The sequence below is a fragment of the Pelodiscus sinensis genome, chromosome 2, assembly GCF_052426305.1.
Source record: "Pelodiscus sinensis isolate ZL-2025 chromosome 2, ASM5242630v1, whole genome shotgun sequence".
NCBI lineage: Eukaryota > Metazoa > Chordata > Testudines > Trionychidae > Pelodiscus > Pelodiscus sinensis.
Genome location: NC_143053.1, coordinates 127,354,355 through 127,379,405, shown reverse-complemented (window position 1 = coordinate 127,379,405; position 25,051 = coordinate 127,354,355). Strand labels below are relative to the sequence as shown.

At 44.4% G+C, this 25,051-nt stretch overlaps 1 long non-coding RNA gene across 3 annotated transcripts; it reads right to left on the bottom strand.

Moving 5' to 3' along the window:
• Positions 1-3,955: 3,955 nt before the first annotated feature.
• LOC142826777 (uncharacterized) lies at positions 3,956-21,586 on the bottom strand. Of its 3 annotated transcripts, none has more exons than XR_012901011.2 (3): positions 21,454-21,586; positions 10,987-11,063; positions 3,956-4,319 (listed from the first exon to the last, which is right to left on the bottom strand). It is a non-coding gene; the product is annotated as an uncharacterized LOC142826777 (long non-coding RNA). The 3 variants fall into 3 exon arrangements; XR_012901013.2 differs by having other exon boundaries at positions 3,956-4,210; XR_012901012.2 differs by lacking the exon at positions 21,454-21,586 and adding an exon at positions 21,406-21,438.
• Positions 21,587-25,051: the final 3,465 nt, after the last annotated feature.

The following is a 25,051-nucleotide window of genomic DNA, read 5'->3' as shown; positions in this document are numbered from 1 at the left end:
AGAACTCAGCAGTAGTATAGACGCAGGTATAGTTTTGTCGACAAAAGGCCACTTTTGTCAACAAAACTCTGTAGTCTAGACACACTCTTAGATGCCTATATACAAATGCAAGGAGTATAAGAAATAAGCAGGAAGAACTTGAAGTGCTAATAAATAAACACCATTCCACCATAGTTGGTATCACAGAGACCTGGCGGGTCTGGGCACAACCAGGAAAACTTGTCTGCTCCCCCCTCTAACCCCGGAGCCCTTAAAGGGGCAGACTCTGGCCACAGTGCCTGTGCTAGTTGCCAGCCTGCGAGCACACAGCCAGCAGACCGTGCACCTGGCACTTAATGAGCCAGCCACCTACTGCGACCCAGCCCTCCACCGCTCCCCAGGATCAGGCTGGCGGCTCCTAGGAGCCTGCCAGGGGCTGCAAAAGGCGGGCACCTTCCTGGTTAAGTGCGGAGATCGTGGGCCGCATTGAGATTTGGGGGGAAGCCTCCAATGCCCATGATCTCCGCACTAGGCACAGGAATACGGCCATCTACAGCCGCCTGGCTGCCAGCCTGGCCACCAGAGGCCACATGCATAGCCAAGAGCAGGTGCAGAGCAAGATCAAGGAGTGGCGGCAGGCCTATGTCAGGGCCTCTCAACCAGGGCCTGACCAGGAGGCCTGCCCCTATTATGAGGCCCTAGACCGCATCTGGGAGGTCAGATAGTCCGTGCCACCCTGGTCATCATTGACTCTGGGGCAGAGGGCCCTGCCCCTGACACAGGGGAAGAGGAGGAGGAGGACGACGGCAGCCAGGAGCCTGCAGGGAGCCTGCTGTGCACCCAGGAACCAACGAGCCAAACCGGAGAGCCCGTCAGCAGCCTCATCCAAGGCTGGAGAGGCCTTCAAATGTGAGTGACATCACGGTGCCCTTATGCGGGGCGGGAGGAAAGGGGGAAACCAGGGACCTTACCCCAGAGAGAGGCACTGCACACTGCCCTCCCTCCAGACGCCTCCTCTACACAGATGCAGGGCACATCTCCCCTCTCCCTCCTCCCCCTCACCACACTATAGGCAGCAAAGGGGCTGGTGTGCAGTCCTGGGCCATCTCACACTCCTGAGGATAGCAGGGTTACACCCACTGTGTCCCCAAGGAGAACTGACCACTTCTCTTGTTTCACCACAGCTGCAGCATCTGCGAGTGCAGGATGCACCACCCCACCTGGATCCTCCACCCGAACCTGGGCCAGAAGGTGCACCTGCAACCTGGAAGAGTTCCAGAGGCAACAGCTGCTCATGCAGGAATGGCAGGTCCACATACAGGAGCAGTGGGTGCAAGAGGACCTGCAGCTGTGGCGGGAGAGCTTGAGGGAGCTCTGGGAGCAGGGCCGTGCCCTCCATGAGCTCCTGCAGGCCCTGGAGGACCAATTGCTGCCTCCTTCTGCTCCAGCCCCTGCAGCCGCCCCAGCTATCACTCCTCCTCCCACCCCTGCTCCCCCTCCTGCTTCTTCTGTACCCCCCGTCCCTCCTGACCCAGCCTCCACATCCACTCCCCCCGATGCCTGTGCACCCACAGTGCTGCGAGACAGGAGAACCAGCAAGACCCCCAACCCTGAGCTTCCCCTCCCCCTTCTTCCCCTTGCCTCCCCCTTCCAGCTCCCTCCTCCCAGGTTTCCCCCTTCCCTCTCCCGCCCTCATTCTCCCCCACCCCTCACCACAGTTATGCGAAATAAAGACTTTTTTTGTGGCCACACAGGTGTTTTTATTGTAGATCAGGAAGGGGGGGCTAGGGAGGGGAAAGGGGAAGGAGGTGGGGGAGGAATGTAAGGCCCCAAGCCCCAGTGGGGCACACCAGGGGGACTTCAGTCCTTGTCCACCTGGAAGCTCTTCCACAGGGCTTCCCGGCTGTGGACAGCCCCCCGAAGAGCCTCCCAGCTGGCAGCCATGCAGGGCTGTGCGTACTGGCCAGCCATGCAGTCAGCCTTTGCCATGCAGGCTGGCAGGAAAGCCTCCCCCTTTCTCTCGAGTTCACAGCATGCTACCACCATGTGCGGAATATTGTGCTGGGAGAGGTTGAGGCGGGTGAGCAGGCATCTAAACCGTGCTTTCAGTCGGCCAAAGGCCCCCTCGACCATGATGTGGGCTGTGCTGAGCCTGGCATTGAAGGCTTGCCGGGAGAGGCTGAGGTGTCCTATGTAGGGCTTCATGCGCCAGGGCTGTTGGGGGTAGACCGCATCCCCCACCAGGCACACTAGCATGTCCACGTCCCCAACCCTGATGTGGCGGTCGGGGAAGAAAGTCCCGGCATGCAGCCTCTGGCACACGGAGAAGTTGCAGTACACCCGCGCATCGTGTGCCTTGCCGAACCAGCCCACATGGATGTCTGTGAACTGGTCCTGGTGTTCAGACACAGCCTGCAGCATCACGGAGAAGTACCCCTTGTGGTTAATGTAAAGGGAGGCCTGGTGGTCTGGGGCATGGATGGGGATGTGCGTCCCTTCGATTGATTCCTCCCCCCCCCCCGCAGTTGGGGAAGTCGAGGGCACCGAACAGGTTGGTGAGGCAGACAACTCTGTGGAGCAGCACCCTGTTGATGGCCTTCATCACTTGCAGAGAGACACACAAAACCGAGGGTCACTGGGGTGCCCAGATGGCTGGGAGTGTTCTTTTCCCACCACTGCCCTATGCCCCGCTCCCAGGAGAAACCCATGCTACAATCCTGGCCACCGCGGGCAGTCTGTAGCGTAGCCAGGATGGACCAACCGCTCCCGGGGAGGGCACTTACACCACCTCCCTCCCGTTTTCCCTGGGGCAGGCCATGTCCTCCTTTCAGCTCCCCATCCTGGCCCAGTGGCCGGTGAATGCCATACCTGCATGAGCACCGCTCCGAAGGTGGATCTCCCCACGCCGAACTGGTTCTTGATGGATCAGTAGCTATCTGGTGTGGAGAGTTTCCAGAGGGCGATGGCTACCTTCTTGTGGAGGAGAATGGCGTGCCTCATGCCTGTGTCCGGTCTCTGCAGAGTAGGGGTGAGCCACTCACAAAGATCCAGGGAGGTGTCCTTCTTCATCTTGAAGTTCTGGGTCTACTGTTGGTCTCTTCAGCGATCCAGGACAATGTGGTCCCACCAGTCACTGCTGGTGTCCAGATGCCAGATGCGGCGGAGCACACTGGCATCCGAGCATTGCTCCTCCAGGGCCCCCAGGGGAAGCAGGGGGAGGGCCAGGGGGCTGGACTGCAGCAGAAGGTTCCAGGCAGCCTCCACTTTTCCTGGGCCCCCAGGAGGGGTTAGGCCCTTTACTCAGGGTATGTCTACACTAGCCACTCTAGTTCAAACTAGGATGGCTAATGTAGGTATTCGAACTTGCAAATGAAGCCTGGGATTTAAATATCCCAGGCTTTATTTGCACATTCCTGGGTGCTGCCATTTTTAAATCCCCCAAAGTTCGAACTACCTGCCCGCGGCTACACACAGCACGGGCTAGGTAGTTCGAATTAAAGCTCCTAATTCGAACTATCGTTACTCCTCATTCCCGGGCTTCATTTGCAAGTTCGAATGACTACATTAGCCACCTTAGTTCGAACTAGGGTGGCAGTGTAGACATATCACAGTGAGGAGGGAGAAACAATAACAGGAAACTTGGAAATGGCAGAGGTCTTTAATGACATCTTTGTTTTGGTTTTTGTCAAGGAGATGGAGGATTATAGGATGCGTAAAATACTGATGCTAGTGGAAATGGGGTAGTTTTAGAAGTTAAAATAAAAAAAAGAACAAGTTAAAAATTATTTAGAAAAGTTAGATGTCTGCAAGTCACTAGACATAGCCTGATGAACTGCATCCTAAAATACTCAAAGAGCTTATAGAGGAGGTATCTGAGCTTTTAGCTATCATCTTTGAAAAATCATGGAAGTCGGGAGAGATTCCAGAAGACTGGAAAAGGGCAAATGTGGTGTATGAAGGCACGGACTCCGGCCGGTGCAAGCACAAAATCATTTTATTGCAAGATTACAACTATCTTTATACCCTCTCAACTTCCCAAAAGTCCACATCCTGCTTTTTCACAAACTGTGCTTTTTCACAGCCCCAACACAGCATTCTCGAAGGTCGTTGACTCGGACAGATGTTGTTATTGTTGGCTCAGGACTCTTGCTTGGTTTCGTCCTTGGGATGCCCTGTCACGCAGCCAAAGCACTATATTTGTTGATTCTCTACAGGCAAATATAGTGCCCATCTATAAAAAGAGAAATAAGAGCAACCCAGGAAACTACAGACTAGTCAATTTAACTTCTGTGCCAGGGAAGATAATTGAGCAAGTAATTAAGGAATCCATCTGCAAACATCTGGAAGATAAAGTGATAGGTAACAGCCAGCATATAAAGAACAAATCATGTCAAACCAATCTGATAGCTTTCTTTGATAGGATATCAATCCTTGTGGATAAGGGAGAAGGGGTGGACGTGGTATACCTAGACTTTAGTAAGGCATTTGATATGGTCTTGCATGATCTTCTTTTCAATAAACTAGGCAAATACAACTTACATGGGGCTACTGTAAGGTGGGTGCATAATTGGCTGGATAACCTTTATCAGAGAGTAGTAATTAACGGTTCACAATCCTGCTGGAAGGGCATAACAAGTGGGGTTCCACAGGGGTCTGTTTTGGGACCGATTCTGTTCAATATCTTCATCAACAATTTAGATATTGGCATAGAGAGTATGCTTATTAAGTTTGCAGATGATACTAAGCTGGGAGGAATTGCAAGGAATAGCGTCAAAATTCAAAATGATCTGGACAAACTAGAGAAATGATCTGAGGTAAATAGTATGAAGTTTAGTAAGGACAAATGCAAAGTGCTCCACTTAGAAAGAACAATCAGTTTCACACATGCAGAATGGGAAATGATTGTCTAGGAAGTAGTACTGAGGAAAGGGATCTAGGGGTCATAGTGGACCACAAGTTAAACAAGAATCAACAGTGTGACACTGTTGCAAAAAAAGAAAACATGATTCTGGGATTCATTAACAGGAGTGTTTTGAGCAAGAAATGAGAAGTCATTCTTCCACTCTACTCTGTGCTGATTAAGCCTCAATTAGAGTGTTGTGTCCAGTTCTGGATACCACATTTTAAGAAGGATGTGGAGAAATTGGAGAAGTTCCACAAAAGAGCAACAAAAATGTTTAAAGATCTGGTGAACATGAGTTATGAGGGAAGACTGAGGCTATGTCTACACTGCAAGGTTTTTGCACAAGAAGTCTTTTGCGGAGAGTTCTTACACAATACCTTCTTGGCAAAAACAAGTCCATACCTTGAAGCACATTGAAAAAGTATCGTGCTTTTGCACAAGAGAGCATCCACACTGCATGGAAGCTCTTGCACAAGAAAGCTCAAATAGCCATACACAGAATGGCCATCAGAGCACCTGTTCTTTTTCCAATAGGGGTTTCTTGCACAGGAAACCCCCCGGAGCATCCAAACTTGACTTTTTGCACAATAGGGAGTTATGCCTCGGAGAAGTAGGTTTACCTACACTGGAAAAAGCTTTCTCTTCCGACTTTTTTACTGCTGATTTACTTGCGCACAAGAACATTTGAGGTGTGGACTCTCCATAGGTTTTTGCGTAAAAACGGCCATTTTTGTGCAAAAACCTTGTAATATAGACGTAGCCTGAAATAACTGGGTTTGTTTAGTTTAGAAAAGAGAAGACTGAGAGGGGACGTGATAGCAGTTTTCAAGTATCTAAGGGTATGTCTATACTACAGCGCTAATTCGAACTAACTTAATTCGAAATAGTTAATTTGAACTAAGCTAATTCGAATTAGCGCAGCTAGACGTAAAAACTAGTTCGAATTAGCGTTTTGCTAATTCAAACTAGCATGTCCACACAGAGTAGACCCTGAACAGAGGTTAAGGATGGCCGAAAGCAGTGCCGGCAGGGCATCAGATTAGGACTTAGAGCGTGGAGCTGCTGTCTCAGGCTAGCCAAGGGCTGTGCTTAAAGGGACCCGACCCTCACCCCGGACAGACAGTTCTCAGGGTTCCCCGCTTGCAAAGCAGTCCTGGCTTGGAGTGCCCTGAGTGCCCACACGCAGAACATCACAGCACTCGGCCATCAGCCCGGCTGCACTTGCCACAGGCTGCCATCCGGGGGGAGGGAGCAATTGGGGGGCTGCAGGAGAGCTTCCACCCCAAGAAGCCCGCAGAGCCAGCCCAGTCCTCCCCATCGGGGGCGTGTACCCCATTCCTCCCTCACCTCCTTCCACTTACCCTTCCCTAGCCCCCCTTCCTGATGTACAAAATAAAGAAAAAGTGTGTTCAAAAATAGAATCTCTCTTTATTGAACAAAACTGGGGGAGACTCGGAAAAAGAGGTGGGAGAGGGGAAGAGAGAGGCTGGGAGAGGGGAGGGCAACTAAAATCATCAGGGGTTTGGAACAGGTCCCATATGAAGAGAGGCTAAAGAGACTGGGACTGTTTAGCTTAGAGAAGAGGAGACGGAGAGGGGATATGATAGAGGTCTATAAAAGCAAGAGTAGTGTGGAGAGGGTGAATAAAGAAAAGTTCTCCATTAGTTCCCATAATAGAAAGACTAGAGGACACAAAAGGAAAGGAATGGGTAGCAGGCTTCAAACTAGTAACAGAAAGTTCTTCTTCACAAGACAAAGAGTCAACCTGTGGAACTCCTTGCTGCAGGAGGCTGTGAAGGCTAGAACTAGAACAGAGTTTAAAGAGAAGTTAGATCAAGTCATGGAGGTTGGGTCCATGGAGTGGTATTACCCAGGGGGTAGAAATGGTATCCCTGCCCAAAGTTTGTGGAAGGCTGGAGATGGATGGCATGAGACAAATGGCTTGATCACTGTCTTTGGTCCATCCCCTCCAGGGTACCTGGGGTTGGCTGCTGTTGGCAGACAGGCTACTGAACTAGATGGACCTTTGGTCTGACCCAGTACGGACATTCTAAGCTCAGGGCTCAGGGTCGCGGGTCTCAGTGGACCACCTTGACTTTCATGCACACCTGTTCCTGGGTGGCCACGCTGGCAGCTCTCCTGCCCTAGACGGCCACTTTCCTGTGCCTAGTGCGGAGTTCATAGACGAGGTCCACGATTTCTGCACTAGACCAGGCAGGTGCCCGCCTCTTATGGTCCTGACCAGGCTCCCGGGAGCTGCCAGCCTGGTCCCGGGAAGAGGCGGAGGGCTGGGGGGCATCGGGTGGCTGGCTCGTGGCGTGCCGGGTGCAGGGTCTACTGGCTGGGTGCTGGCAGGCTTGCACCTGGCATGGGCACCATAGCCAGCCCGTGCCCCTTTAAGGGGTCCGGGGCCGGGAGGGGGGCATACGAGTTTCCCTGGTGGTGCCCAGAGTGGCCACCAGGGAAAGCTGGGGAGGGCTAGCCTCCCACTAGTTCGAATTAAGGGGCTACACACCTCTTAATTCGAACTAGTAAGTTCAAACTAGGCTTAGTCCTCGTGCAATGAGGTTTACCTAGTTCGAACTAAGCGGTCCGCTAGTTTGAATTAAGTTCAAACTCGCGGAGCGCTAGTGTAGCGCCTATGAAAGTTAATTCAAACTAACGTCCGTTAGTTCAAATTAACTTTGTAGTGTAGACATACCCTAAAAGAGTGTTACAAGGAGGATGGAGAAAATGTGTTCTCCTTGGTCTCTGATGATAGGACAAGAAACAAGGGGCTTAAACTGCAGTAAGGGAGGTTTAGGTTTGACATTAGGAAAAACTTCCTCACTGTTGGGGTAGCTAAACTTTGGAATAAATTGCCTAGAGAAGTTGTGGAATCTCCATCACTGGAGATATTTAAGATCAGGTTGGATAGACATCTATCAGGGATGATTGAGTCAGTGTTTGGTCCTGCCATGAAGACAGAAGACTGGATTCAATGACCTCTCAAGGTGCCTTACAGTTCTATGATTCTATATGGGACTGTTGTATCAGAAGACATATCTATCTGTAGTTGGATTAGAAGCTGTACCATTTTTATCACTATAGGCAATTTTACTTAATCAAGTTCTAAATATACCGAAGAATCTTAATGTTGGTAACTGGAGTTTGGCCCGCAGCTGTAATGACTGATGGTGAAATCAAACAGGGAAGTATTGGATTTGTTTGACTTTGTTAATGCCTTACTGATTGCGGGCCAGGGATCAGCACTCTCAGCTAAGATGTTTTACCTTCACTCAAGGAATTATTTTTCACATAAAAAATCTCATTAACTCTTGGTGTCCCAAACCAAACCTTTTTGGTATTTGATTGATGCAATTGTTTGAAATGCAAAAATGTATTCAAATAATATGTTAAATTCACAACTGGCATTTGATTTGTACTCTTCGTATTTCTATGTGCCATTTGTGAATATATGTTGAACTATAGTTTTGGATGTGATATACTATAATTTGTATAGCCACAGCACCAATGGCCCAAATCATTAATAAGCACACTACTAGGCAAAGTGTTGTAAAAACAGAAGAAAATATCATTTCCAACCCGCAAAGATTTACAAAGTTACTATAAGAGAAAACAGATGGCAGACAAGGAAATATAAGAAAACAATGAGTCAATATTATCTAAATTAAAAGACATTGTGTAAACAAGAAGGGTGGACAATATGATGGTGGCAAATGTCATGTTAGTTCCACTTTTTGTGGACATGTGAGCCTCTAGGATGGAAATCAACTAACTGGAAATTAAAACAAGGGGAAGTGAGTGAGTACTGGGTAGGGGAAGTAGATTAGACAGGGCAGATTTGGTGTGATAATGAGATGAAGAGACTGTGAAGAGGGAGGGGAGAGATGGAGCAAATAGCTAACCAGCACAGGGCAGAGAAAGTAAGAGAATATTCAACTATTTTGTTTGGGAAGCTTTGGCTGCTTCTGATCCTATCAGGTGAAGTCTCTGGCTGGCTTCTTCCTGGAGTCAATATGATTGGTGGGAGGGGAAGAACCTGGGTTCTTCTATATCCAATGCCAGCTCCTAAAAGGGTGCACACATTCTCAGACTAGGTATCTATGAGAAATGTCCTTTTTAGCCAAAGCTTTGATTGAAGCACTACACAGCCTGCTTAGTTAACACACACCACTTCATTCATGATCTAGAAAAGGCCCTATTATAATGGGTTACTTTTGTGCAACTTCATTGGTTTTGCTCATTTTCACATGACAATTATACCCCATATATTTGTTATATGGCTTTTCAATTAACAGTGTGACAAAGTTCCTCCTTAACCTTGGTGGGTCCTGAGCTTTCAGGTGGATTACTTGCCTCAAGGGCTCACAGCAGCCCTTTATTTAGACATCGACTTGCTGTGTGTTGAGCTACTTTCCCATCACTTTCCTTATTGGAGATTCTTCTTCCTGGTATCTATTTGAACTTTATTCTCCTAGACTCTCTACCACTCTTAGTCTCATCAGCTCCTTTCTCACACACTGAAGCTACGTCTAAACTACAAGGTTTTTGTGCAAAAACCTGCAGAGCATCCACACCTCCAATAAGCTCTTGCGCAATTAAATGGGAAATTAAATGGCAACACAGAGGGCTCCTTTTCTGAGAAATAATTGTTTTTTGCACTACAGCTATTGCACAAGAAGGCAAGTGTGGACGCTCCAGAGGGGTTTCTTGTGCAAGGGGAAAAAGCACAGGTGCTCTCATGGCACATGCAGTATGGATGCTCTTTTGTGCAAAAGCACATCGCTTTTGCAATGTGCTTTGAGGTGTGGATGTGCTCTTTCGCAATGAGTTTTTGTGCAAAAACTCTTGCGTAAAAGGCTTCTTGCACAAGAAGCATGTAGTGTAGACATAGCTTGCGAAAATAGAAGGGAACCCTTTATAAACCAGTCTCAACTGGGTGTTAATTGGCCTCAGGTGTTCTAATTAGTCTGGCTCCCTTGAATCTGGAAGCTGTCTAATTGGTTCCAGGTGTTTTAATTGGCCTAATTACTCTGACTGATTCTGGCAAGTTTTTGCTGGTTCTGGATCAGCACTTGTTAGTCTACTCTGAGATCAGAGGCCTATTTAATCTGGGGCTAATATATTTCCTTTTCACTATTCTCCTGTGGCACTCTTGCCTGCTTCTGTCACAATAGGAATGTCCACTAATTATGGAAGGGAGTAAGTTGTAGAAAAAAGCCAAAAATAGCTAGTATGCTGACAAGAAGATAAAAATGGTATTCACTGTTGAATGAATACAGCAACACTTATCAAAATACTAATAATGTGTCTGTCTCTGTCAGTGAGATCCAGAAGAAATTCAACATGTAGTTCAACATAGGAGGGAATTCAACTCATTATCATAGATGTCAGTATACTAATGTACGATGTAAAGGGAACAAGCAGGAAGAAGTTGAAATGTTAGTTGTTAAACACAACTGTGATATAGTTGACATCACAAAGACTTGATGGAAAAATACACATGACTGGAATACTGGTATAACTTGCTCAAGAAGGACAGTCAGGGATAAAAGGGAGGACATGTTGCTTTATGTGACTGGGGTCTATGGGGAGCCATCTGAGGTCACTGAATTAAGGTGAACTGCAAATAAGGAGAAAAATACTGCCCAAAGCTGGTGGATATTCCACAACTTAGATTTGCCAAACTAGCACAAAAATGTTTCTATATTACCTTACTGGTTATTTAGAAACAACAACCCAGTTCCCTTAAAGTAACTCAGCCTCAGGCCTACATCTAGATACCCAAGTCAAATATGGTGAGAATTAATGTAAATCTTATTTATCCTATAAGTAAGTTCTACCAATTTCAAAGGATCAGACATATTACCTCCCAGGTTAAGGAAAATTCCAGATCCTATCCAAATACATGCTTACAGCCAATTCATATTTACTAAACTAAAAATTATTTAAAAAGAAAAGAGAAAGTGTATTGGTTAAAAGATCAGCACATATATAGACATGAGTACAGTACTGATATCAGATTCATAGTAGAGATCGTCAGCTTTGAACTGCAAAGAGTTCTTTGAGAATTAGTCAAGGGGGTATATAGACCAACTTACATATATAGGGTGAATCCAAGTAGACCTGAAGATCTTACTCTCGTGACTCAAATTTCCTCTGATGAAGTTTAGCAGATCTGAAATGAAAAGATCAGGTCCCAATAGTTCTTAATAGTTTTCTAACAGCCTCTTGATCCTGTGGTCTTGGGTGAACAATAGTCTTTAAAATAATCTTCTGTTTCCCAAACATCAGGAAAAATAACTGCATGGATTAACAGAAGTTAATTTATCCATAAAGCAGTTTATCATAAACTTTAGAGACCTATAGAAAATTAAATTATTTAACCCAAGATTCATTTAAGTGTTAATATTCCCTTTTGACATCTGAATCAACAATCATAGCAATAGATAGAAAGTATCTGTTTACATAGCTAACATCTAACAAGTATAAGAAAAAAATAGTACAGTAAAACTCCAATAGTCCGGCATCCAACTGTTCGGCACTCCCGGTACTCCGGCATCAAAATGCCAAGAACTCCTGACTAGCTGATTTAAAAGCCTGCTGCTCAGCACAGGTCCTGGCTGTAACCAGATGGAGCATAAGGTGTGTGTGTGGGGGGGGGGAGGGGAGGAGTGGGATTCTGTTACAGTATGGAGAAGAGCATTTTGCTTCAGCCAAGGGGAAAGGGGAGTGGGGGGGGGGGGAGGATCAGGTTACAGCAGGGAGGAGACGCGAAGAGGAAAGGAGAGGGGAGAGGGAGGGAGATTGTGTCCTGGCCAGCTGTTAAGCCGTGCAGCTGAACCGGACCTCCTGATTCACCAGCAAATCTGATAATCCAGCACCACTTAGGTCCAAAAGGTGCCGGATTATTGGAAGTCTGCTTTATCACTTCTAATTCTCTAACAATACAGTTTTGCATTTCAAAGTTCTAACCTATCTAACATGGAATGGTCCTAATTACCATTTACATACTTTTCTAACATCTCTGCAGGGTGACTCTGGGTCAGCATGCAGGATGCTTAAAGGAAAAATTCTTTACTTGTTCCCATAACACAAGAACTAGGGATCACCAAATGAAATGAAAAGGTAGCAAGCTTGAAACAAAACAAAAGGAAGTATTTTTTTACATAGAGCAGTATCAACTCCTTGCCAGAGGTTGTTGTGAAGACCAGGACTTTAACAGGGTTCAAAAAAGAACTAGATAAATTCATGGAATTTAGGTCCATCAATGGCTATAAGCCCATATCGTCTATTTGTCACCCATTCCCAGCTTCTGACAGGGGGTGAATCACTTCATGATTACCTGTTCTGATCATTTCCTCAGGGGCACCTGGTACCCCCACTGTAGAAAGACAGGATACTGGGCCTTTGGTCTCAACCAGTGTGACTGTTCTTATGTTCAACAAAAATTAGTAAAGGTCTAGAAAACATGAACTATTAAGGAACATTGACAGAACTGGGTTTGTTCAGTTTGGAAAAGAGAAGACTAAACAAAAATAGAAAAGGTTGTTACAAGGAGGGAGAAAATTTCTTCTCGACTCCTAGGCTAGGTCAAGAAGTAATGGGCTTAAATTATAACAAGAGAGGTTTAGGCAGGACATTAGGAAAAATTTAATTATCAGGATTGTTAGACCGACCCTGGAATAAATTGTGTAGGGAGGTTGAGGAATCCCCATAACTAGGGATTTCAAAGAGTAGGTGAGAGAAACACCTGCCAGGAATGGTTTAGATAATACTTAGTCTTGCTGTGAGTGCAGATGCCTGGACTAGATGACCTGTCAAGGTCCCTTTGAAGACCTATTGAGGTCCGTATTCCGAAATTTACCTCCCAGAGTAGGAAAATTATAATTAGAATGGAAATGTTTTTATGTTTGTTCATGGGAAGGAAGATTATTCCTAATTTTTAGGATTTGATTAAGTTGGATAAAGCTTCAGTGTTTTGTGTTAAAAAAAGAGAAATGGAAAAATGAGGATACTAAGGCTGTGTCTAGACGACATCCTTCTTTCAACAGATGGATGTAAATTAGACACTTCAAAATTGCTTATGAAGCAGGGATTTAAATATCCTGTGCTTCATTTGCATAGTCGCGTCATGGCGCTCTTAGGAAAAAGTGCCATTTTGAAAGTAAAACCACGGTCTAGATGCAGTTCTTTTGAAAATGGCAGGCTTTTTCAAAAGATCCTGTAAATCTTATTTTTGAGGAGCACAGGATCTTTTGAAAAAGCCTGCTGTTTTTGAAAGAACTGCATCGAGACCACGGTTTTACTTTCAAAATGGCACTTTTTTGAAAGAACGTCATGATGTGATTATGCAAATGAAGCACAGGATATTTAAATCCCTGCTTCATAAGCAATTTTGAAGTGTCTAATTTACATCCATCTATGTCTGTTGAAAGAGGGATGTAGTCTAGACACAGCCTAAAGGTACGTATACACACCAGTGCTATTTCAGAATAACAAATATTATTCAAAAACAATATATTGTGCATCTACACAGCAAGCCCATTATTTTGAAATAAATTTGAAATAATAAGCTTCTTACTTTGACTTTTGTAAACCTCATTGTACAAGGAGCAAGGGAAGTTGGAGGAAATAGGGATGTGAAGGACTAGAAAACTAGACACTTCCCCTCTCCCCCAGCCCTTGCTGCCTCTGTCTGGGGGTATGTCTAGACTGCATCACTCTGTCGGCAGAGGGATGCAGATTAGGCAGGTCGACATTGCAAATAAGGCAGGGATTTAAATATCCTGTGCCTAATTTGCATATAAATGGCCACCGTGTTTTGCTGACTCAGCGATTTGTCGGCAAAAAGTGGCAGTCTAGAGGGGAATCTGTCGAGAAAGAAAGCCTTTTTCGATAGATCCCTTATGCCTCCTGATGCCAGACTCCCCATGTCGCTTCAAAGTGGCAGCACTGTGTGGATCCTGGGGTTAGCGGGGGAGTGCCCAGCTTACCCCAGGCTTCATACAGAGCTGCCAGCTTGACACGCCATAAGAAGCCTGATGCCAGACTGTTGCTACACTTCAAAGGTGAATGTGCCCTAACGACTAATCAAATAGTCATGCAAAATGCATCTTCTATTGGATTAGTTAATTACTTTCAATTTAACATCCCAAGGAGGAAGAGTGCTTTATTTTAAAATAAGTGCTGTGTAGATGTGCCCAAATTTGAAATAAGCTATGTCGATTTAAGCTATGCAATTAACATAGCTTAAGTTAGTAGCTTATTCTGAGTTTTGCCCTGCTGTATCAATGTACTGTAAGTGGAGGCAGAAAAGCAATAGGTAGTCATATACATATATAAAATTAGCCACAGTACAGGAAACTGCAAATATCTGAGTTTTAACCCTGACTCTTACATGAATTCTAATTTTGGGCAAGGCATTTAAACCATTTGTCTAAATGCTCTCATCTATAAAATAAAGCTAGGAAACAGAATTGTTCATATTGTTACTGTATTTTTTTTCTTTGAAATATTTATGATTGTTTACAATTATTTATATTAATATTAATGCAATTATCAGAAAAGTAATTTGAAAACTAGTAAATTACATCTACATGTCACAAGTTTTCCTTGTACTTTGTTGTCATTTTGGGAATTATCTATCACACTGCTAACACACTTGATTTTTTTGTGCAAGGTCAGTGCCAATATCAGCAGAACACTTGACATCACAAGTTGTTTTGATCTCTTTAATCTTGGGAGACTAGAGGGACATTTGCTATACATGTTCACTAGCTTCTGAACAATTTAAAAGGATTGAAAGGCAAGTCATTACAGGGAAGCATTTTGTCTAAAACATAAGTATAAATCATAAAGCCAAAGATGCAGAACACACAGGTTGATAATATGGAGTTGCCGATTTTATTCTGTGCATGTATTTTGTGAAGGCTGCCAGTCAACCTCACATTCCACATGAGACATACTTAATATTCCAAGACTATGCTTTCAGAAAGGTGAAGAGATAATACAAGTACCAGTTCCGTGAAAGAATGGTCAAACAGCTTTCATTTCTTCCACTACACTTCAATAAGTGTAATAGCCTTCAGTTCTTCCATTTAGACATAAAGTCAATAAATACATGACTACCTCTAATACAGTAATTCTGCACAGCACAAATCTATAACGTAACCACTGACTCATACTAAGAGAAATAACTGGTACACTCTGCAAATATGTGTCGACATGTCTGAGACTTTAATTATGGACCTGATTTAAAGAACTTAATGAAGTTGGCAGAGGACTTCAGTTTTAATAAGTATGAAGGGTAGGTCCATAACTTTTCTTAAGGCAAATTCTGGCTCTCAGACACTACAAGAATAAAAAATCACTACTACATCATCTGTGAGCTCCATTGCCATAAAGAAGTAGAGTGAAGGAAATATAGGTTCCAGTTTCTGTACTGGGCCCTGGTCTTTTCCTTGACTGAAGAGATAGAGGATTCTGGAAGCTGCCACTGATGATCAGATGAGAAAAAGGGGATAGTTCTTTTTTTACATTCTCCTCCTAGAATTGGCACTGCTCTTTTAAGAGAAAGTTTGATCTGTACTCTGTTTGCACTGAAAGAGGGGTACATAAGCAGCCAGGCAGTTTCTGCTTGGAACTGGATGAGGGAGCCTGACCAATCCTATATCCCATTAAAAGGTACAACAGTAGAGTCCAGACTTCAAAACAGCAAAAAGTATATTATAGCGCAAAAAGTAGTATAACCTGCTTTATTCTCAACTGGCTCTAATGGCTTATATCAGTTCTGGCCTGTCTGTAGATCTGTATATTCACCTTGAAAATCCCCTCCACCTTCTCCACCTTCCACCCCATCCCCTCCACCTTCTCTAGGCCAGATTAGGAGTACCTATATGTCTGGAAGATCAATGGTTCTTCATGATTAAATAGCTGTAACTTTTCAAATGCTTAATATTTTAGTTATTGGAAACCTCATCACAGCATGTACTTAGGCTAAACTTATTGTTAAATGAAGGCTGCAGCTGTGACAGAAACATACGCTTATAGGTTTCCTTTATTTTCTCTGTAAATAAAGACAATGATTTTAAGCCAGGACATCGAGGTGGTATGTCCCTGGGAAGAATTCCTAATTCTCTTTTCTCTTACCAGCTTTTCTGTCTTCTACATGTGAAATAGTGGTCCCTTGAAAGGGAGGAAATGGAATGGCAACAGGAGGGCAACTACTGGTTTCTGGTGTATCCCAAAATATTGTGTAACAGTTTTATAGAGAGCTTTCAATAGGAAATTAATCTGGTCATCTAGCTCTTCACTGTTATTTCCAAATACATTAATGTTATCTTTAGTTTAGTTTCAAAGTTTCAGTATTTAGGGGGCAACATTGAGCCAATTTCAACACTGCACCAAATATGTGAAAATATAATTTTGGTAACCTAGAGTTTGTCTTTGCCTAGTATGAGAGAGACTTTATTACAAAATATGAAAAGTTTTATACTTGTTTCTTGCTGTCTATATGAGTCTCATAGGGTATGTCTACACTACCCTCCTAATTCGAACTAGGAGGGTAATGTAGGCATACTGCACTTGCAAATAAAGCCCAGGATTTGAATTTCCCGGGCTTCATTTGCATGAAGCCGGCTGGCACCATTTTTAAATGCCGGCAGTTCGAACCCCGTGCCGCACAGCTACACGCGGCACGGAGTAGCTAGTTCGGATTAGGCTTCCTAATCCGAACTAGCTGTACTCCTCGTGGAATGAGGGTAGTGTAGACATACCCATATTGACATAAGCAATTCATGGAAACAGCTACAGTTTTAAAGTTTTACTTTTGGCTCAACCTCAACAGTGCATACCCACAAAAACAGTCTCAACTGCTTCAGCAGGACTGTCAATGCTGTTCTCCACTCTGGCAGGCTTTAGTACAAAAATGTCCCCCCAGAATCCTAATATCCAGATTTTGGGGGACCCACTGCCAGCATCAAGTGCTTTTGAACCCATAAACAGGAATGGACACTTGAAACCAACCTTAGGGGTACCCCAAGCTCTCTTTTTCCCCGGAAGAGCTTTAAAAAAAAAGAGAAAGTAAACTCAGTCAAAGGCATACGTATACCCACAGACAGACCTTCCAGGAAACAAGAATCAACCAATACTGCTAATAAGAAAAAAGAACAAACTTTTATTATCAAAACAAAGCTACAGTTACAAGCATAGATGCAAAAAACCACCATTTGATATAGATACTCAGGGAAAGGCCCTGGGCTGAAGGCTTAGTTACAAAAGAAAAGAAAAAAAAACACTTAACAAGCTCAGGCATTATTTCCAAATCCCCAAACAAGGAAAACAATAAATCCTGATGGACTAAATTTTTCTCTGCTTAAACATTTTAAGAAAATATATTAAAATATAATTTTGGTAACCTAGTGTTTGTCCTTGCCAAGTATGAGAGAGACTTTATTACAAAATATGAAAGTTTTACACTTTTTTCTTGCTGTCTATATAAGTCTCATATTGTCATAAGCAATTCATGGAACTGAATTATGACACTAGTAATTAATATTATTATTAATAATAATAATATTATAATAGCACTCCTGATTATGACAAGGCCTAGTCACTTCACAACGTACAAAGTGACAGGCATACACTGTGTAATTCATGCATCTGATGAAGTGGGTCTTTGCCCATGAAAGCTTATGCTCCAACACTTTGGTTAGTCTATAAGGTGCCACAGGACTCCTTGCCACTTTTGCAGATTCATACTAACATGGCTATTCCTCGTATACTTGACATTTTAAGTAGTCTGTTCTTGGAGAGAGAAGCATTTCCCATCTTCCTCAATACCTGGGAGAAACTGCTCTGAATCTCAAAAACAAGGAAAAAGAAAACCCCTCTCTTCCAGTTTGAAATTCCTACATGCATTGTGTAGCAGGGCAGCTGCCCTGTACTGGCCCTTTAAGAGCCCAACCCCAGCCTGAAGCAGGCCCGGGGAAGTTCAGCCCAGCTGGGCGGCGTTGGCCAATTAAGGCCCAGCTGGGAGCTATAAAAGGGAAGGGCTGCTTCAGCCAAGGCAGTGTGAGCCTGGCTGCCGAGGGAGCAGGACGCCCTCTGGAGCTAGGGCAGGGCTAGAGAGTCAGGCTGGGCCAGGACGCTTGGACAGCCAACCGGCCAGCCTGCTAGGCCTGCGGCAAGGCGGGGAGCCTGGCTGCCGAGGGAGCAGGACGCTCTCTGGAGCTAGGGCAGGGCTAGAGAGTTAGGCTGGGCTAGGGCGCTCGGACAGCCAGCCGGCCAGCCTGCTAGGCCTGCAGACAGGCCCGCTGGAGAGACACCAATCCCCCGGAAGGGGGGCTCAGAGCGAGTGACTTGGGCACTGCCGGAGGGCAGTGTGGCGAAGAGAGCAACGCGACTAGAAGATTCGAGAGGGGAAACGCCCCGTGAGCGGAGGCCTGTGCGGGCGGAATGGACTGATTCCGGGGACAGATGACGGACCCCCGCTACGGTGGTGAGTGACCCCCTCACACATTGTTATTGTCTGACCACCTGATACCCTGGCTAGAAGGCATTAGTTAACCCCTTAGTCACAAGGTACTGGTTAACACTCCTGATTATGACAAGGCCTATTCACTTCACAATGTACAAAGTGACAGGCATTCACTTTGCAAATGCTGCTTCTTGTTTTCCTTATTTTCTGATGCACCGTATACAGAGGGTGACAGACTGCTCAATTGGACTTGATTCAGTCAATATGGAAACATCCTTAAAAAGCATTTTTATAACTTAATCATTAGTATTTGCCAGATGTGAAGAGCAATAAAATACAGGTTCCCATTCATATGTCACGTGTCTTAAATAGAGGCTTTTCAGTTATTGGCAAATTTTAAGTTCAGAGACATGGCTACAGTATCAGAACAGAATCATTCTTGCAATGTCTGCACTACAGCTTGGAAGTATGTTTACCAGCTTAGATACATGTACGTGTGCAGGATTTTGATTGAGCTAACTTGCTAAAAATAGCAGCATAACCATGTTGGCATAAGTGGCAGCTAGAAGTAGCAACCTGAGTACAATCCTGTCTGAGATCCTAAATATGTATTCTGTCCACCGGTCTAAGCCACTCCCTATATCACCATGGCTACACTCCTATTTTCATTATGTATGGGTCAATCAACCTCGTGGAATGAGGTTTAACAGCTAATTCGAGGTAAGGGGTTTACTTCGAACTCCCGTTTCACTGCCACGTGTAGATGCGGGCAGTTATTCCGAGCTAGTCAGTTTCCAAAATGGTGACCACACAGGAACATGCTAATGAAGCACAGGATATTTAAATCCCGTGCTTCATTTGCAATTTCGGTCACCCTCATTAGCCTAGTTCAAAATAGGGGGCTAGTGTAGACATACCCTCAGTTTTTCTAGTCTCCAGTCAGCCAAATTTATTTTTGTTACGGGAGAAAAAATAAAGTTGTAGCATCTTTTTCTTCAATAGCAATAGTTGCAAAAATTCAGAATGCTCAGAAAAGCATTCAAAGCTCTTCACTTTCATTAATTTTAAAATTCTAAACTACATTTAAGAACTACAGTTCTTAAAATGTACTTATATGGATGATATCAACACTAGAATGGATGATATCAACACTGAAAATCAAAGTCAGATACTATGAGACTGATCCACACTTATAAAACTTGGATTCCATCTTTGTCACTAAATATTTTATTGAGTATTCAAGAATCACATGGTGTTTGATCTAGATTATTTTGACAACATGTTTTAACATGAAAAAAACCGTACAGGTATCTTCTTTTCTTGTTCTGAGCCAGTAAAGGGGCTCATTCACCACAGGGGTACTTGCCCATGTTCAGGCATACATAATAGTTCTCTCTCCAAATGATGCCTTATGTTAATAGTTGTTCAGTCATTGTTATGGTCTGTTTTCTTACTACTTGGCCTCCTTACAGGTCAGATTTTACTGCCCTCCCCCCCATCACCAGGCCTCCCTGGGTCAAAGCTGAGAATAACAGATTCAGGACAAGCTGCTAAGAAATAGGGGAGACTCACCCTAAAATGGTGGTTATTCTTAGATATACCAAGCCAGTACGAAAAGTAAACTTTTGTATCAATATATTGGTTAAGAAGTAAAAAATTCAATCTTCTTAGACATTTCAGCCCATATTTCACCACTCAGATACTAGATTAAATGGTGAGTGGATATTGGAAACTATTTAATCGAACAAAGGGTCTTTTGATCTCAAGAGTTCATCCATATAGCCAGGTGAATACATAACTCAGAAATTACCCAGTAATCTCGCTGTTGCCAATACTTTAGTAACCAGCATATAAAGACAAGAAGAAGAGAATTAAAATGGTTAAAAATCATATGCCTACAATCATTGCAATGTTCTTATATCAGGCTTGTAATTGTGGTGCAGTTTATTGCTGGACTGTAAAGTCTTGGTAACTTCCAAAAGGATTGGAAGATCCTCTGTCCATAGTCAGTAAACTCATCTCAGTGGTAAATTTACAATTCAGAGAATCAGAGCAGGAAAGAGGTAGAATGAAGATACAGGTGTTTATAACTTCTGACATGTGTTTGGAATATCACTGTCCCAAACAAAGCTCACAGAATGGTCTGTGGAAAATTACTGGAATAAGATAGGAGTCCAGGGTCACATGAGCATTTTACATGCCCTTATATGGCTTGCTGATTCACTGGAACAGCTATAGACTATCTGGGTATATCTACACAGCAGAGTTGTTTTGGAATAACATCAATTATTCCGCAATTAATTTGAAATAATGGGCTTCTTACTCTGACTTCTTGCAAACCTCATTGTAGGAGGCTTAAGAAAGTGAGAGGAAAAGCGATTTATTTCTAAATCAGTGCTGGTTAGGCAGCACTAAACTTCGAAATAAGCTATTTTGAAATAAGCTAAGCAGGAAGCGTAGCTCAAATTGCATAGCTTATTTTGAGGTACATGCTACATGTGTAGATGGACTCTATCTGTGCTCAGGCATCCATGGGAAGATTTGTCTGGGTAGAATGCGTTTCTTCTATAGCCCATTGTGAGAGTTCAGTTTCTTTGCTGGACCATCAACTTGAGTTGTCCATTCATAAGGGCTAGCCTGGATTCAAACTACCTTATGTGTGTTACCACTCTAACAAACACAGTGATGAGAGAGGTATATAGCCAATATTCATAACTTCAGATGCAAAAAGTGATACATGAATTGTCACGCCTAGCCCACATGGTCTGGTCAGTGCTGCTCTGGAGTGATTCGGGGCGTTATGGTGACCACCACCCAGGTAGGGTCCAGGCCCTCCCTCACTCCCGGACCCCGGCCCAGGGTCCTAACACCAGGAGCTCCGCTCCCGATGGAAGCAGGTGGGAGCTTGCCCCTAAACTCGCCTGCTCACGGGCTCCGTGACCCTCCCTGGGCCTGCCAGCGGCGGGCTCAACCCTCTCTATGCACCGGTGTGACCGGCCCGGGGTTCCTCACACTCCGGCTCCCCTGAGGCCTCTGTTACCTGCCCGTCCTCTCCGTCCGCATCCTCCTCCCCCCTCCCCTTGCTCACCCGGACCATTTTATCCTCCTCCAGGCCGTCCTCCCCCGTCCTCCCCTGCTTTCGGGTGCGGCGTCATCACCGGGCGCCGCTGCGCAGCGTCCACCCCGCTCTCCGGCCGGCGGTCTGGAGGCGGGTTCCCTTGGGCTGCTGGGGCTGAACCCGCGGCTCCCGCAGCCGCTGACAATCCCTCCGTCCGCGGCTGGTGACGGGGTTGCTCCACCCCGTCACATGAATATAAACAGGAGAATCTTATTTGTTGACACCTTACTTGATATACTTTGAATAAGATTTGTTGCAATTGTCTAACAATAGCACTGTAATTGATCTAAATGGTCTACGGGGAAACAGAGAACACAATCAAATTACAGTCTAACCTTACTTCAGGTCTTCCAACTTTCACAGTGGCTGACAAGGGAACCCAGGCCTGTTCTCTTCTGGCCCAGGATCCTGTACCTGGCAACCAGTGTCTACAGCCTCAGGCTTCTGGCTGCTTCCTTGCACTACTTTCTACCTCTTCTAGAAAGTGACTACAGCCTGTCTCCATGCATCCTCCTCTTCCTCCTCTTTATCTTTGGTTTTGTTGTGTTGCAGACTCATTTCCTGAGTTTATGATCATCATGCATTGTATTTTGTAGATTTCTATTAACTTGAAATCTCATATCTTTCCAGATAATCTTTTAAATAAAAAAATCTTTTAAAACATTTAGATAATGTTTTAAATTATCGGGCCCCATTTCCCCCCGTATTCTTGGTCTATATTGCAAGGTTTTCTCTGCAAACATCTCTTTTCACTGGTACAGTCTTTATAGTCCCAAATGATATGATCTGTTGTTTCCTGAATCCAGGAGGGAAATTTAAATTTGTATGGTTGTATTGCCACCCCCCTTTCTATATGACAGTATCTATAAGAAATTGAATATGCAATGGAAAGCAGGGGTCTTAAGGCAGGAGGATGGAGAGGTGGGGGGAGGGGCTGGAGGAAGCAGGAGTCATGGAAAGGGATTATGTTGTGGAGGCTTGCAGGAGTCAAGGCAGAGGGTTGAGAGGTATGGGGTGGTCCAGACAGGAGATTAGAATGGAGAGGGCTCGAGGCAGGGGGTTGGGTTCAGGGAATATGGGGGAAGCTTGAAGCTGAGAATGTGGCCGCTGTACTGCCCAGCTGCCTGAAAATTTGGGTGACTAGAGCATTTCAAATGCACTGCCTGGCTGCCCAAGCAGCACACTGAGCACACTGACTTACTTTCACCTTTTGCCTGGGCCTTATATGGTATGGATCCTAGGGACACCTTTCCATGTTAAGCCAGCAGTAAGTAATCTGGCCTCGTTGCAGAATGAAGAAGTAGGGATCATCAAATAAAATTAATGATGATAGTACATGGTAGTACATTTAAAACAACAAAAAAGTATTTCTTCACATAATATATGGTCAGCACATGGAACTCCTTGCCAGAGGATGTTGTAAAGACTAAGGACTTTAACTGGGTTCAGAAATTAACTATGCAAATTCATGAAGGACTTCAAATGCTTATTAGGAATGATGTCCCTAGCCTCTATTTGTCAGAGGCCGGGAATGGGTGACAGGGAAGGGATCACTTGATGATTCCCTATACTGTTCAATTCCTCTGGGAAACCTGGCATAGGCCATGGTTGGAAGACAGGATACTGGGCTTGATGGACCTTTGGTTTGATTCAGTATGGCTGTTCTAACGTAGTTATTTAATTTTATGCTTATTAGAAATAAATTACTATTTAATCCACAAAATGCTGTTGGAATTCTAAGTAGAGACACTTTATTTTTCCTCTCAGCATCTTGTATTATGTCAATATTTTTGACAATTGGGCACACTTTTTGAAATTTTCTCCACTTTATTTCTTGACATTCCTTCCTTAGCTCATTTTTATTAGATGTTTAAATTCTAGTTGTTTAAGAGGATTCTTAGGCCAATTTGTTTGTGATTAGTAACACTTTATGCCTGTTTGTTCACCAATTCATTGCCTGATATCCTTTCATGCACCAGAATCAAAGCTATTTGCTGTTCAAAAAAGTTGAATTACTAAGTAGACTAAATAAAGACACCTGCTTTAATTCAAGGACATGCTAGCATACAAACCAGGTTAAACAGTACAAGAACCACATATCACCATAAACATAGTGCAGTGAGTCAGAACCTTAGGGTATGTCTAAACTACATGCCTCTGTCGGCAGAGGCATGTAGATTTGTTTGTTCAGCAAAGGCAAATGAAGCCGCGATTTAAATGATCGCGGCTTCATTTACATTTACATGGCTGCCGCGCTGAGCTGACAAACAGCTGATCAGCTGTTTGTCAGCTTGCGCGCTAGTCTGGACGTTCCCCCGTCGACATCAAAGCCCGTTGTCGGCAGCCCTGGTAAACCTCATTCCACGAGGAATAACGGGGCTGCCGACAAAGGGCTTTGATGTCGACAGGGGGAACGTCCAGACTAGCGCGTGAGCCAACAAACAGCTGATCAGCTGTTTGTCGGCTCAGCGCGACAGCCATGTAAGGCTGTGTCTAGACTACATGCCTCTGTCGGCAGAGGCATGTAGATTAGACAAATCAGCAAAGGCAAATGAAGCTGCGATTTAAATGATCGCGGCTTCATTTACATTTACATGGCTGCCGCGCTGAGCCGACAAACAGCTGATCCATTATTCCTCATGGAATGCGGTTTACCGGGGCTGCCGACAAAGGGCTTTGATGTCGACAGGGGGAACGTCCAGACTAGAGCGCGAGCCGACAAACAGCTGATCAGCTGTTTGTTGGCTCAGCGCGGCAGCCATGTAAATGTAAATGAAGCCGCGATCATTTAAATTGCGGCTTCATTTGCCTTTGCTGATCTGTCTAATCTACATGCCTCTGCCGACAGAGGCATGTAGTCTATACACAGCCTTAGTGTTTAAGGCAGGAGAAATGAGGGTGCATGCAATTCTTCCCAGTCCGTAGACCAGCTGCATGCAAGACTATTTGTTGTCCCTTATCTTGCTCTACCTGCACTGCAAACCCAGCACAAGGGTATCCCTGAATAACTTGCCATAGACTTAAATTAACTTATCACTGTCAATGGCTCATGTTTTATCTGATGAATGTGCAGCACAGTCTACCTGGCAGTATTTCCACAGGTGTGTAATCTCATGCTGGCCTCAAGCTAACAATCATATTAAACATATGGAGAAAATGTCTTTAGTGCATCTGGAATTCTCTATTTGGAATCCTGATACTGGCGAGTTGGACTGCCTAATCTTCTTTTGATGTATAGGAATATTTTACTTTGTGTCACGGGAGTGTTATGTGGTGAGCTTCTAACGAGATGTTAAGTACAGACAATGTTTTACCATATTGTCAAAACAGCCAAAAGGTGAATTGGCATAAATAAAAAATATTAGACTTGTAGATGAGCAACAAACTGATGAGAAAAATAAAGCAAAACTATTTAATTTCAAAGTGGCAGAAAGTCATGCCACAGAATAAAGAAAGCTTTCCTCAGTGTTTGAGCATTAAGGATACATCTGTCAGCAAACATGAAATATTACCCAGCTGCCAGGCATGTCATGTCATTATTGCATGAAGTAACATGTCTCACACTGGA